Raw genomic sequence first — 15090 nt, forward strand, 5'->3', positions numbered from 1 at the left:
TCATGGATGATTTATGGTTGAGTGAGTTCATTATAGTACTTGATACTTTTCAAATTTAACACAGCAGTAATTCAACAAGTTATTATATAATCCTTCAAAAGGCTCTGATTTTGAAGGAAATAATTAAGGTAAAAAAAGAGGGAAAATTTATAGAATATTTTTCATTTGACTTTAAAAATAAGACACCACAGATTTACAGCGGGTATAATATTTAGACGTGACGTTGACTTATTTTAATATAGTTTGCTAAAGCCTTGAAAAGCTTCGACTGACTTGAATATGATGCTTGTTTTATGAATCCATTGTTATTTACTAAATCCTTTGCGAGTTATTATTATACGCTCAGGGGCAATCAGATATGGATTGCATTGGTTTTCACGCAAGTCCCATTTAACAGTGGATTTCTTGAGATTAGGCACAGAAGGCATTCTCAGTATCAATATTTTGGTGAGATTAATAAACGATTTTAGTTTGCCCTTTGAAGTTCGCTCAATACCTCCCTCAGATTGCTGATTCTTCATGTAAACTTGAGATGCGAATTTCATTATCCATGAAAGCACAAATGAAGAACTTTTGATTCATCTGAAGTTCAACAGTCATTTTAAAGTTAATGTTTTTGCCCACGAGTAGATTATAAACTCTGCTGAATCAAAGACTTGTTAACAAGTCACAAGTTACTCTTTTCCTAAGAATTCCTTGCTTGTGTATTAGAGGTTGTAAAACTCAATTAGATACAAAAAAAAATGGTAGTTTTTTGAATGGTTTTCTTAGTGCATTTGCTAAAAGTAAATACTTGCTAATTGATCTATATAACTTCCCTTTTAAAAGTTAAAGAGTTCTTAGATAAAAGAAGATATTTGTTTTGTGAATGAGAGGTTTTCATTGTGCGTGGCTTTGTGATATATCTCTGGATAAGATTTCAAACAAATCATCAGATTCTTTGTTCATTTGGACTCTAATGGAGAATGACCTTTATTTTATTCTTTTACCGGTTGAGAAGAAATCGCCAGAATAGATTAATAGAAGGCCTTTTATTGATGTGAGATGATGTTTTTAATTTTCGTATCAGTAATTATACCAATCTTCCTTTTGATTCAATTTTATTTTTGCTAATTTTTTCTTAGTACCCCAACTTTTTTTTTTATCATAATGATTTTTAAATTTAAATTATTTTAATATTTTAATTCAATTTCTTATAATATTTTTCTTTATTTTAATTCTGATAACATATATATATTTTTAATTTTAATTTTATTTCTTCTATGGCAGTCGTCATCATAGTTTATAGGGTTCATAATTTTAAATCCCTTTGTATTTTATAGTATGTTGTATTTTACCTCCTTTTATTTGAAATTTTTTACTTAACCTCCATTTGACATAAGTAAAAAGAGAAAAAAAGATAAATGATCAAAATAATTCTAACCTAAATTAAGCTTTTTAGAAGAAAATGAAAAATAAAAATAAAAATAATTTCATAAAATCGTTGAAAGCTTAACTATAATTTAACTTGATTTACATATAGGTTTAAAATTTTACTTGTTCCTAGAAAAATATTCTCATAAAATTGACACTTGCATTAACATAAATAATAGAAAAATAGGAATTCTGAAAGGGATAATTAGTTAAAAATTTATTCCACTAAATAAAAAAGATTCAAAATTTTAAATTGATAAATCAAAATTAAATAAAGATAGAATAAAGTTTATCATTAAAAATTAAATCATCAAAGGGTTTTTATTTTGATTTTTAACTTTATTTTTATTTAATTTTGATTCATCAATTTAGAATTTTGACTCTTTTTTATTTGCTGGAATGAATTTTTAATTGATTATCCTTTTCAGAGTTGTTATTTTTCTGTTATTTATGTTGATACATGTGTGAATTTTGTGAGGATATTTTTTCTAGGAACAAGTGAGATTTTTATTCTATATATAAATTAGGTTGGATTAAGGTTAAATTTTCAATGATTTTAGGGGATTATTTTTATTTTTATTTTTATTTTTCATTTTCTTCTAAAAGTTTGATTTAGGTTAGGGTTATTTTGATCATTTATCTTTTTTTTTTTCTTTTTTATTTATGTCAAAGGGAGGTTAAGTCTATGTTTTTAAATAGAGAGGGATAAAATGTAACCTGTTATAAAATATAAGGGGTTTAAAGTTATTAATCCTAATTTATAATATTTCTTTTATAGCTCTTGATGAAAAATAATAATCTTTACAGGTGCCAACTACAGGTAGGATTTAATTTATTATGATTGCTTTTTTTTTTAGATAATTTGATTGGACAAATACTATTTTGACGAATCTTTTAACGTTTTAAAGATTTTTTCATCTATTTTTATGATATTTATATAAATTAAAAATGAGAATGAGTCATTTATTCTATTTTGAACCAAAATTAAAACGGCGATCTACTAAAGATCGTAAGGTAGTTTTGTGTTTTTCATAGATTGCATAGGCGTTTTAAAAATGTCCAGATCGCCTAGCTTGTCCCGTGTTAAATTTTTATTTGACCCTTTGATAAAACTTGTAAAAATCTGACGTGCGTGTGAAGAAGGGATTACACGGGAGTTTGAGGCATGTCATTGAACCACTGGTTTGTTTTCTCACAAAGAATCCTGACAACTTACTCCCGCTTCATCGGCAAAATAGGAAATCTTAGGGTGTATTTTGTATATGCATATTTCATTTTTATTTTCTTAAAAACATATATTTTTTTAAAAAATAAAAAATGATTTTTCGTCATTCTCTATTTTTTCAGAAAATATTATCTATTTTTTTTTAAAAAATAAATATGAAAAATACAAATCAAATATCATTTTTAAAAAATATATATTTTTTAAAAAATAAAAATAAAAAATGTGCAAATCAAATGTACCCTTGGTTTCCATTAGTGAAAATGACGTAAAAGTTAACTTTTACTTTATCAGGCCAGCTTTATTTATTTTTCATCCGTGCTTTCACTAGAGGAGCTCAAGTTTTAGAACGGTAGCTTTTAGTGCTTCACTGGCGACCATGCCATCCTCCATTGGTATTAGACTTTCGTTCCTTCAGCTGATGTTTGTTTCCGGGAAGAATTAGCTCAAAGTGAGCATTGATCAAAGACAGTAATATTAATAATATTTGAAATGCCAAATAATCCATCATCAGTGAAATAGTTTTTATTAGTTAAAAAAATGTAAATAATATATGTAGGCTTAGTTTAAGATAGTTTCAAAAAATTTATGTGATTGAATTGATGGAAATAGTACGATAACGGTTGATAATCGAGCTTAGTGAAAAAATTACAGTATTTTAGTACCATCATCTACTAGAAATGATGTTTACAAATATTTTGATGTATAGAGTCAATTAGTAGAACTACTTGTTATCATATTTATTTTATATTTAAGTTAATTAAATTTATCAGCTGGGTGTTTAGGATGTATTGCAAAAGAAACAATAATTGAAATTCTTACCATCCAAAATGAAGAATTACTTATCTTGTCATTATGGAAAGGGAAGAATCATCTTTTCCAACTAGACACTCTGCAGGGTATCCTCCTCCTGAAAATCCATTCGCTAATATGATGAGAAGAGGATGCGACTAAGTCGCTATGACTTGCGGGACACTTCTAAAGATAAACCTTCATTGATACCATTGGTCCATGGTACGAAGAGGATCAGGAGACAAATGAAGGTGGGTGAGGAGAGTAAAAATAACAAAAAGCAAAGAAAAAAAAATCTGAAACGCAAGAATACAAGACTGTTGGACCCCGTGGTGTTTTGATGTGATCAACCAAGTTGGTTAGGTCCTGCTGTATTTGATTCCTGTGTCTGAGTGTGCAGGAGCTTATGAGCACAGGAAGTCGAGCGGAAGACGCAGCTAGCGAGAAGGACGACACGGGAAGGGAGCCGACGGGCTCGGTGCGTCCGAAGGACGAGAGAGCTGTGGAAGAGTACTCCGGTGGGCGTGAAGAGCGTGCGCGGCGTTCGAGGGACATTAAGTCGGGACGGAAGGCTGCTCGAGGAGAAGGTCGGGAATTGAGTTCGGGTGAGCTCTATTCCGGTTGGCCGCAATCACCCAAAAGATTAGAGCATCGGAAGCCAAAGCCGGAAAGAAGCAGTGCTGGAATCACTGCTCAAGGTGCCTTCAACAAGGTTGAAGGCGCCTCCAGCTTGAAGGCACCTTCAATCTGGTTGAAGGCGCCTCAAGCTGGTTGAAGGCGCCTTCAGCCTTGTTTAAGGTGCCTTCAACCTGGTCAAACAGACCGTTCGTGCGCGGATAAAGTTTTATCCGCTGACCCAGCTTGGAGGCGCCTTAGACCCTCAATGGAGGCGCCTTGGAGCTTCGTGATAGAATTTCCAGGGGCTATAAAAGGACCCCTGGAGCTAGGAATTAACAACAACTTCGACATTCAACTCTGTAAGCAATTCCTAACAATAGTTCTGAGCCATTAGAGTGTAAAAGGCTTCTCCGCCTTCAGCAAAGGAGATTCTTTTTAGTGCGCTTCTCATTGCCCTGGATTAACAACCTCCTTGGTTATAACCAGGTTAAATTTCTGTCTTTCTTTTTCTGCCTTTTAATTGTTATTGTTTACTATTGCAATTTTGAGTTGAAAGATCCGAGGAGGGTATAATTTTATTTTTCAGGAGCAATTCACCCCCCTCTTATTGGCCTCCGCTGCACCTACAATTGGTATCAGAGTCTGATCATCTCAGAAGGACTAATCGCCAACTGAAGCACTACGATCAAGACGATGGCCGGAGCTAACATTCATCCCCCGAAGTTCGACGGAGACTTCGCCACATGAAAGCGCAAAATGGAGGTATTTTTTAAAACAGATTTTGATATTCTTATTACAATGAAATATGGTTTTGCAGCACCAAAAGATAAAGAAGAAAACACATGGAGTAAGAAGGAGCAAGCCGATTTCGTTGCCAACGGAAAGACTGAGTTCCATCTACTCAGTGTATTACCACCTCAGGAGGTAAATCGGATCGGAAGCTATGACTCCGCGAAAGATCTCTGGGAGAAATTCCTGGAGCTTCACGAAGGTACCTCTGAAGCAAAGCTAGCGAGGCGCGACATCCTCCGGACCCAGTTGACGAACCTCCGGATGAACCAAGGCAAGAAGGTAGGCAGCTCCAAGCAAGGATCAAAGAACTGATCACGCAACTAACTAATCTTGGAGAAGAGGTAACGAACCGGGACTCTATCCGGTACGTGCTCAACGCCTTCCCCAGAACTCCCAATTGGGCTTCCTTAGTAGATGCGTACTACATCTCTAAGGATTTCGAGGTAAGTACTTTAGAACAATTGTTTTCGACTTTTGAACTTCACGAATCTCGAGTTGTAGGCCCACTGGAGTAGAGAAAATCAGTCAGAACATTGCCCTAAAGGCAAAAGTAAACGGTTCTGACTCCGAAGCGGCACTACTGGTAAGACGCTTCAATAAGTTTTTCAGTACTAATAAATTTAAATCGTAGAGGCATCATCGAAAGAAGAGGACGGTTCGTTGCTATAACTGCAACGAAGAGGGGCACATCAAAGATGACTGCCCAAAGCTAAAGAGAAAGGAGAAAGAAAGGGAAAAGTCAAAATACAAGAAACCAGAATCCTCCAAGTACAAGAACCTGAAGGCTACTTGGTCAGATTCGTCATCCTCTGAGTCAGACATCGAAGAATTCTCGGGCTTAGCGCTAATGGCGAACCATCAGTCGGAAGAAGACTCAAGCACAGAGATGAGCATCGATGAAGGGGGAGGAACATCAGAAGAAGAAAGCAGCAGTGAAGGGGGAGCGTCACCAGATCAGGTAAGTAAGGTACGCAATCTAACCCCGACTCAATCTTTTAAATTTATTAAAGCTCTTTCTAAAGAATTAGATAAATTAGAAAAAGAAAATGAAAATTTGAAATCAGAAAATGAAAATTTAAAATTGGAAATTGAAAATTTGAAATTTGATTCATGCTTAAAGATAAATGTTTTTCCAAAATCAAAACTTAAAATTTATGGAAAATTAAACTGGTATAAGGAAGCATCAGGGTCAACTTAGGAAAATTCCTAAGAATTATATACCCCTTAAGTTTTTGACTAATCCTGTAGGAAGGAACCTTTATTGGGTTCCAAAATCTTTGCTGGTTTAAAATTTTCTTTTAGTTAAAAGCTTACAGTGAGAAAATTAAACATTGAAATTCTTTATGGAAGCTTTGTCTAAGGAAGTGGTTGTTGCTCCAATAATCAAGAAGGCATAGTGCCTCGCCACGATCTGGAAGCTAAAATATTGAAAGAAAATGTTTAATTAACTTTCTGAAAAAATATTAAACAAAAATTAAATAATGCTTTGAAAGTTTATCAAACACTTTTCAAAATAAACTAAAAATTTCTTTTACTTAGAAATTTTTCTTGACAATTCTAACTTAAATTTTTTTTGTTAGAATTTTTTTTTTCCTGGAAAAATTCTGGAAAACTTCATTTGACTTAGACCTTTTTTTTTGTTTGGGAACATTAAAAAATTAAGTTTAACTTAGAATTTTTTTTTAAAATTCTAAAAAATTCACGTTTTCTTAGAATTTTTTTTTAACTTAGAATTTTTTTTCTAAAAATTCATTTATTCTAAGAATTTTTTCTATCTTAATAATTTGTTTAGTATTCTTTTATTGGTACCCCATTTTTGCTGTGATCAAAGGGGGAGAGAAAGGTACAAGTTTAGGGGAGTTAGAAAATTAAAATTTTACTTTTTTTTTTTTTGAAAATGTGTTGCAATTTTATTTATTGCAAAAGTTATGCTTAACTGGTTAGTTTAGTAATTTTTCTTTAAAATTACTTTTTATGTCTATTTTTTTCCCTAACTTGAACTTGAGTTGATGCACATCAAAAAGGGGGAGATTGTTGGACCCCGTGGTGTTTTGATGTGATCAACCAAGTTGGTTAGGTCCTGCTGTATTTGATCCCTGTGTCTGAGTGTGTAGGAGCTTAGGAGCACAGGAAGTCGAGCGGAAGACGCAGCAGGTGAGAAAGACGACACGGGAAGGGAGCCGACGGGCTCGGTGCGTTTGAAGGACGAGAGAGCTGCGGAAGAGTACTCCGGTGGGCGTGAAGAGTATGCGCGGCGTTCGAGGGACGTTAAACCGGGATGGAAGGCTGCTCGAGGAGAAGGCCGGGAATTGGGTTCGGGTGAGCCCTATTCCGGTTGGCCGCAATCACTCAAAAGATCAAAGCATCGGAAGCCAAAGCCGGAAAGAAGCAGTGCTGGAATCACTGCTCAAGGCGCCTTCAACAAGGTTGAAGGCACCTCCAGCTTGAAGGCATCTTCAATCTGGTTGAAGTCGCCTCAAGCTGGTTGAAGGCGCCTTCAGCCTTGTTTAAGGCGCCTTCAACCTGGTCAAACAGACCGTTCGTGCGCGGATAAAGTTTTATCCGCTGACCCAGCTTGGAGGTGCCTTAGACCCTCAATGGAGGCTCCTTGGAGCTTCGGGATAGAATTTCCAGGGGCTATAAAAGGACCCCTGGAGCTAGGAATTAACAACAACTTCAACATTCAACTCTGTAAGCAATTCCTAGCAATAGTTCTGAGCCGTTAGAGTGTAAAAGGCTTCTCCGCCTTCAATAAAGGAGATTCTTTTTAGTGCGCTTCTCATTGCCCTAGATTAACAACCTCCTTGGTTGTAACCAGGTTAAATTTCTGTCTTTCTTTTTCTGCCTTTTAATTTTTATTGTTTACTATTGTAATTTTGAGTTGAAAGATCCGAGGAGGGTATAATTTTATTTTTCAGGAGCAATTCACTCCTCTTTTGCCGACCTCCGTTGCACCTACAATACTATATTATTCATCGACGAGATTGATGGAAAATAGGATGTTGAAAGCATACAACGAAGTGAGAAGATACTCAACAGAAGGAGGAGGTTGAAAGCATACAACGAAGTGAGAATACACTCAACAGAAGGAGGTTGGATACTATTAAAGTAAGTAGAGAATTATGAAGTAATTCTTAAATAATAATTGATATGAGTTTTTATTGTGGTTGTTAAATACAATGAGTTATTTTTATTTGCAGTATCTTAAGGCAAATTTAAAGAAATGGAAAAGAATAAATGAGAAGGAAATGTGGCCTATCTCATAGTAGTACTTGGTAATTTGAGGTGGCCTAATTCTAAATTTGTATGAGAGGAAAATTACTATGCATTGACAAGAAATGACTTCCTTATATGTGTTGATGGGAGCATATTTATGGATAGGGAAGTAATCAACGCATACATTTCAATACTCTTTAGGGTAACATCCTCGTCCAGTATGACATATAATCAATTTATTTATTGCTCAACCAAATTTGAGGTAGAAATATATTTTTATATGATAACATAATAATTTATTTGTGATATTATTACACTAACTATGAATATATCTTGAATTTGATAGTCATCACATGAACACTTATGGGGAACTAGTGTGTTACACATTATAAAAACAAATCCGATTGTGAAATTAGGTATACTTTTATACCAATAAATACTGATCGTGCTCACTGTTATGCCCCAGAAGAGTCCTTACCCGAAAAACGGACAACATCTCCTCTGTAACATTGACAAATAACATATATGGTATAGAGATTAGTAAATCTTACTAGGGATCAGTAATAGATCTGCTCGTAATACCTGAGTAATATAATAACAATATATACAATAATAAATGAACATGTATAAAGTATGACAACCATATATTACAATTATATCTCAAGTAAATGCAGCAATCACACACAAATACAGATATATCTCCAAAAGATGCATCGCGCATCATATGCATATGCGCATGCATGCAACATGGTCACTCCTAACCACCCCTCAAGATACCACGACCCCTGTGTGGCCAATAGGCCGGATCTATGATAACTATACTACCCTCCAAATACCACTACTCTCAAGTGGTCGAGACGGGCAGTTCGCTAAGTAGCTATCTCACTACATAGCAACGAGTTCCTGACTGCTCACAATGTTGGATATCACTACCCCTGAGTAACCGGTGGCATGACAAGACAAGTTGAACACAACTCTAAGCTACCACTATCCCTTAGTGGTCGAATGGGCAACGAATATGAATGATGACTCTCTCAACCACAGAGGGAGACTTAATTGTCAGTATGCAGTGCAATGATGAATATGATGTAAATAATCATGATACCAATACAATCTTCATCAACCCTACAACACAATTAACATAAGTACTGTTGGATCGTGAAAGTCGATAGCGCGGGGGGGGGGGGGGGGGAATATCGATTTAAAACTTTTATTGAGAGATTGTGTGCAGCGGAAAATGTATAAACAAAAAGAGAGAACAACGCTAACATAGTTCGATTTACTTGGTTCGGAGCCTGTGTCGACTCCTACTCCAAGGCCCGCACACAAGGGTGCTTTCGATGGACAATCCACTAGCAATTCGTAAGTTATTACAAACTAAGTACAATTGCTTTAAAATAAAAATATACTGACGAGAACAAGGAATTAAAAGAAGAGTGTTGTCGGAAGAGCGTTGCAGCGTCGTAGGAGCACAGGAGAGTAGTTCTTGAGTTGTTGTTCGAGCTTCAGCCTTGACCCTCCTTTTATAGGAGGTTCGGGGTGCCTGGAACCCTCAGGGTGCCCTGGTTGTGACGTAGCCGAGCCAACCAGCGAACTCCACGTGGCTCAGTGACGTTGGGGATAAAAGTTTGCCTCCGGGCTCCTGGGTACCTCCCGAGCGCCCGGACTCTATTTTCCAGCAACTTCCTCCCTGCAAGAAAACGTTTAGTCCGAGGCAAATATGTATCCTGTAAAACAGAGTGTCAGCATAATTATAATAAACAGAAATAGTATTAATTAGATTCCGAGAGCGGAATCTAGTCAAGATCTCGACTTAGAATTCTGAAATGGTTCTAAGTCAGATCGGCGTCTAAGTTCCCTTCCCGGAAACGCATCCTCACAGTCACTCCCCTCCAGTGACTTACCTTTACCTACCTGCCAAACGTCAGGTCAGCCCTTCGACCCGTCTGGACTTCGTGCCAACTATCCGGTCAGCCCGTTGACCTAGCTGGACTTCGTGCCAAACGTCCGGTCAGCCCGTCGACCCGTTTAGACTTCGTGCCAGCTATCCGGTGGACCCATTTGATGGATCGAAAGAGCTAGAGAGGGGGGTGAATAGCGCTCGTGGCTATTTTTAGCGATTTATAACTAAGAGTAGAAATACAACGAAAATGAAAAGTAAAGTAAATACAAACACAGAAGACACAAGTATTTTACTTCGTTCGGAGCCTATAACGACTCCTACTCGAAGGCCCGCGGTCCTTGACCGCTTTCGGTGGGCAACAACTATAAATCCAGAATTATTACAAGCTAGAAGCAATTACAGTTAAGTACAAATAAGAAAGTTTTACCAACGAACAAGAAAGTAGAGGAGCTTTGGAGTTTCAGTTCGTTGTCGCAGCAGAGCGTTGTTGAAGCGTACGGAGCACCCAAGAGCACAGAACTTCTGTTCGGAATTCGATGTGCTGAGCTACACCTCGAGGCCTCCTTTTATAGCTCTGCAAGGTTTGATCCAGATCCCTAAGTCTCGGGATCAGATTTGACCCGAAGCGGATCGGTCGACCGATCCCCACATTCGGTCGACCGATCAGATGATCTCCACTGCATCTGATCCGTCCATCCGTCGCTCCGCTTCGATCTGGTCAAACTTTATCCCTGGGTTCGGTCGACCGATCCCAAGGTTCGGTCGACCGATCAGTCTCTTCTGACCCGCACACCTTGGCTTGATCCAGTCGACATCTATCCCAGGTCCGGTCGACCGATCCCGAGGTCCGGTCGACCGATCCCTGGTCGAACCCGGTCCAACTTCTGGAGATCTGATATGGTAGCTTGAAGGTTCGGTCGACCGATCCCAAGGTTCTGTCGACCGATCCCGGTCAGTACTAACCCTACACAAAAGTGTTAGTTTCCTGTAAAACAGAGTTAGAACACAAAAGATAATATATAAACAAATGAATTGACAGCATTCGGACTGTCCGAGTCTGACTTTGGGTTTCCGACCGGAAACCCTAGGTCGACCCGACGCCTACTGTTCTCTCTACCGGGAACACGTCCTCACCTACTCCACTCAGGAAATTTACCTGATGCCAGTCCGGTCCTCCAGACCGACTGGACTTTCCGCCTAGGGTTACCACCCCCTAGGACCTAGGGTTACCGCCCCCTAGGGTTTTTCTCCACCTAGGGTTACCACCCCCTAGGACCTAAGGTTACCGCCCCTTAGGGTTTTTCTCCTTCACCTAGGGTTACCACCCCTAGGACCTAAGGTTATCGCCCCTTAGGATTTTCCACCTGCCTAATCGCAGTTAGGACTTTCCTGCACACTTGTTTAAGCTCATTAGATAACAAAACAACTTAACTTGAACCCTTTAACATAATCAAAATACCGGTTCGATCGTCGGATGCTTCCTGCACCAACAATCTCCCCCTTTTTGATTATGGTAACACAGTTCAAAGTTAAGCAAAAGTATGACAAAAGTTAAATATGAAATTATTAAGAAATTTTGTAAGACTTATGCTCCTCTTTATGTGTAAACTCTTAATTTCTTTAACTTTGACTTTTCTCTCCCCCTTTGACATAAATCAAAAAAGAATATCAGGAAGAGAAAAGAATAATTAGTTTAAGCTCCCCTTGAAGAGTAGCCCTTTATTTAATGTCTTAGTGTTTCAAAAAGAATTGTTTTACTGAAATTAGGAAATACCTTGAAAAATACTTAGTGTTTTCAACAAAAACTTAGCAAAATTTAGCAATTGAAAATCATTACTTTGGTAAACACTTAGCTAAATTTGAAAAGCCTTTCGTGAAAAAATATTTAACTTAGTTAATTTTGAAAAAGGCTATAGAAGTCACTTAACTAAATTTGAAAAGAAGTTTTAGCTAAATTTTAACAAGTCTTTTGAAAAACACTTAGCTCAATTTGAAATGGTTTTGAAAATACTTAACTCATTTTCAACAAAGATTAGCTAAACTTAATCTTTTGAAAACTAATTGTTGTTTGAAAAAATGAGTTATATAAAATTTGTTTGACAAAACACTTAAAGGTATATATATATATATATATATATATATATATATATATATATATATATATATATATATATAATTTTTTTTATTTAAAAAAACTTTGCTTGAGTATTTAACTTTAAAAGGATTTTCATAAAGGCTTAACTTAAGTACTTAGCTTTGAGAAACTATTTTTTGAAAAAAAAAACTTAGTAAAGGATTTGGATAATTTTAGTGCTTAGTTTTGAAAATTGATTATCTAAAAATCCAAGCTTTTAAAAATAATGTTAATTCTATTTTAAAGCTGAGTCAAACATAATTTTTTATTTTAAGTCAAGTCAAAAATAATTTTTAAAACCAAGTCAAAGATAATTTTTATTTTAAAGGAAAACTAGCTTGAAAAGAAAAATTCACTCCCCCTTGATTATTGTTTTGATCAGGTATCAGAGCCCTAAAGTGTAAGCAAGCTTAAGCTTAACATTTCCTTCACCAACTGTCTAACCGTTAGCTACTTGCTGATTGCCTAGAGGGCAACAACTTTCACTTGGTTAGTCAAGTAAAGTCATTTAGTCCAGTTAGATTTGACTTAGGCTGGAAGACTTGACTTGATTACTGTTAATAAAGTATTTAACGCCCAGACTCATATTGATGCACAGTAATAAGCATTCTTGAGTCCAGGCTGTACCCTATGCATCTCACACCATTCTATGTTTTACAAACACAAGCAAGGTACACCTAGGTGTTTGTGAGATGCTCTGGCTTAAATCTAGGGGAACAAGATTTCTAGGGAAGATCCTAGGCTAAGTCATATTTTTGAAAATTCTAAAAAAATGGGATTTTAAAATCATTATTTTTCCTAGATTTTGAAACGAATAAAAGAACGAGTTTTGAAGTAAGACAGTGAGTTTTGAAAATTAATATCTATTCTACCCAGCACATTCCTATTTGCCTTCTAAGTGCGCTGAACTCAAGTTCAGGTAAGGGCTTTGTGAAGATGTCAGCTAGGTTTGATTTTGACTCAACATAGTTGAGTTCAATATCACCCTTAGCTACGTGATCCCTTACAAAGTGGTGTTTCACTTCTATATGTTTAGTTCTTGAGTGATGAATTGAGTTTTTCGTTAGATTTATTGAGCTTATATTATCAATTGAGATTTTAGTTTTATGATACTCTAGTTGATAGTCTTTAAGGGTATGCATCATCCACAGCAACTGAGATGTGCATTCACCTAAGGCTATATATTCAGCTTCAGTGGTAGATAAAGCAACACAGTGTTGCTTTCTACTTGACCAACTTACTAGGCATTGTCCTAGAAATTGACAGCTACCACTTGTGCTTTTTCTATCTAGCTTGCATCCGGCATAGTCTGAGTCAGAGTAGTCGTTTAGGTCAAGGGTGCCAGATCTAGGGTACCATAGTCCTACATTTAGGGTTCCCTTAACATACCTAAGGATTCTTTTGACAAGGGTTAAGTGAGACTCTTTTGCACAAGATTGGTATCGTGCACACATACCTATTGCAAAAATAATGTCTGGTCGACTTGCAGTTAGGTACAGTAGACTTCCTATCGCACTCCGATAGTATTTCAAGTCTACTGATTTACCTTCTAAGTCTGAGTCAATTTTAGCATTTGTAGCCATTGGTGTATTGATTATTTTTGAGTTTTCCATGCCAAATTTTCTAATTAATTCCTTAGCATATTTAGTTTGATAAATGTAAATTCCATCTTTAGTTTGCTTAATCTGTAAACCTAAGAAGAAATTAAGTTCTCCTACCAGACTCATTTCGAATTCATTTTCCATAAGTTTGGTGAATTCTTTTAGAAATTTAGAGTTTGTGGAACCAAAAATAATATCGTCAACGTAAATTTGGGCTATAAAAATGTCATTTTCTAAGGTTTTTATGAAAAGGGTTGGGTCTATTTGACCTTGGTTAAATCCTTTTGATATTAAGTAATTGGACAGACGTTCATACCAAGCCCTAGGTGCTTGTTTTAGTCCATATAGGGTCTTTTTTAATTTAAATACATAATTTGGTTATTCTAAATCTTTAAATCCTGGGGGTTGCCCTACATACACTTCTTCTTTAATAAATCCGTTTAAAAATGTGGATTTTACGTCCATTTGAAATAGCTTGAATCCTTTGTGTGCTGCATAGGCTAGCAACATCCTAATGGATTCAAGTCTTGCTACTGGAGCATAGGTCTCGTCATAATCTAACCCTTCTACTTGACTGAATCCTTTAGCTACTAACCTAGCTTTGTTTCTAACTATTTCACCTTGATTGTTTAATTTGTTTCTAAAAACCCATTTAGTGTCAATTATGGATTTGTTAACGGGTTTCAACACTAATTCCCAGACCTGATTTCTTTCAAATTGGGCCAATTCTTCTTACATTGCTAGAGTCCAATCTGGGTCTGGCAGGGCTTCTTCTATGGTTTTGGGTTCAATTTTTGAAATCAAGGCTATTTGGCTCTGGTTTCTATAAGATGATCTAGTTCTGACTCCTACAGTTGGGTCACCCAAAATTTGGTCAGATGGGTGATTTGTGCTTGTTCTAGTTGGTCGTATATCATTTGAGTTAGTGATTTGTTCTTTAGATTCAATAGGTTCAGGTTGAATTTCGTCATCTTCTCTGTTTATTGGGTTAATATTTTCTGTATTTTTAGTTTCATTTATTGTGTTGGGTAACTTATTTTCTTCATCAAATATTATATTTATTGTTTCTTCTACTTTTAGGGCATTTTTGTTATACACTCTATATGCTCTACTAGTTGTTGAATATCCTAAAAATATTCCTGGGGTTGTTTTTGATGTAAATTTCCCTAAGTAGTCTTTAGTGTTCAAAATGAAGACTTTACACCCAAATACTTTTAAATAGTTTAAGTTGGGAATTTTATTATAATAAATTTCATAGGGTGTTTTATTTTGAATTTTGTTAATTAAAATCCTATTTTGAATGTAACATGCTGTACTAACTGCTTCAGCCCAGAATTGATTAGATAGTTTATATTTGTTTAACATGGTTCTAGCAGCTTCTTGTAGGGTTCTGTTTTTA

This window comes from Zingiber officinale, chromosome 5A (genome assembly GCF_018446385.1).
Source record: "Zingiber officinale cultivar Zhangliang chromosome 5A, Zo_v1.1, whole genome shotgun sequence".
NCBI lineage: Eukaryota > Viridiplantae > Streptophyta > Magnoliopsida > Zingiberales > Zingiberaceae > Zingiber > Zingiber officinale.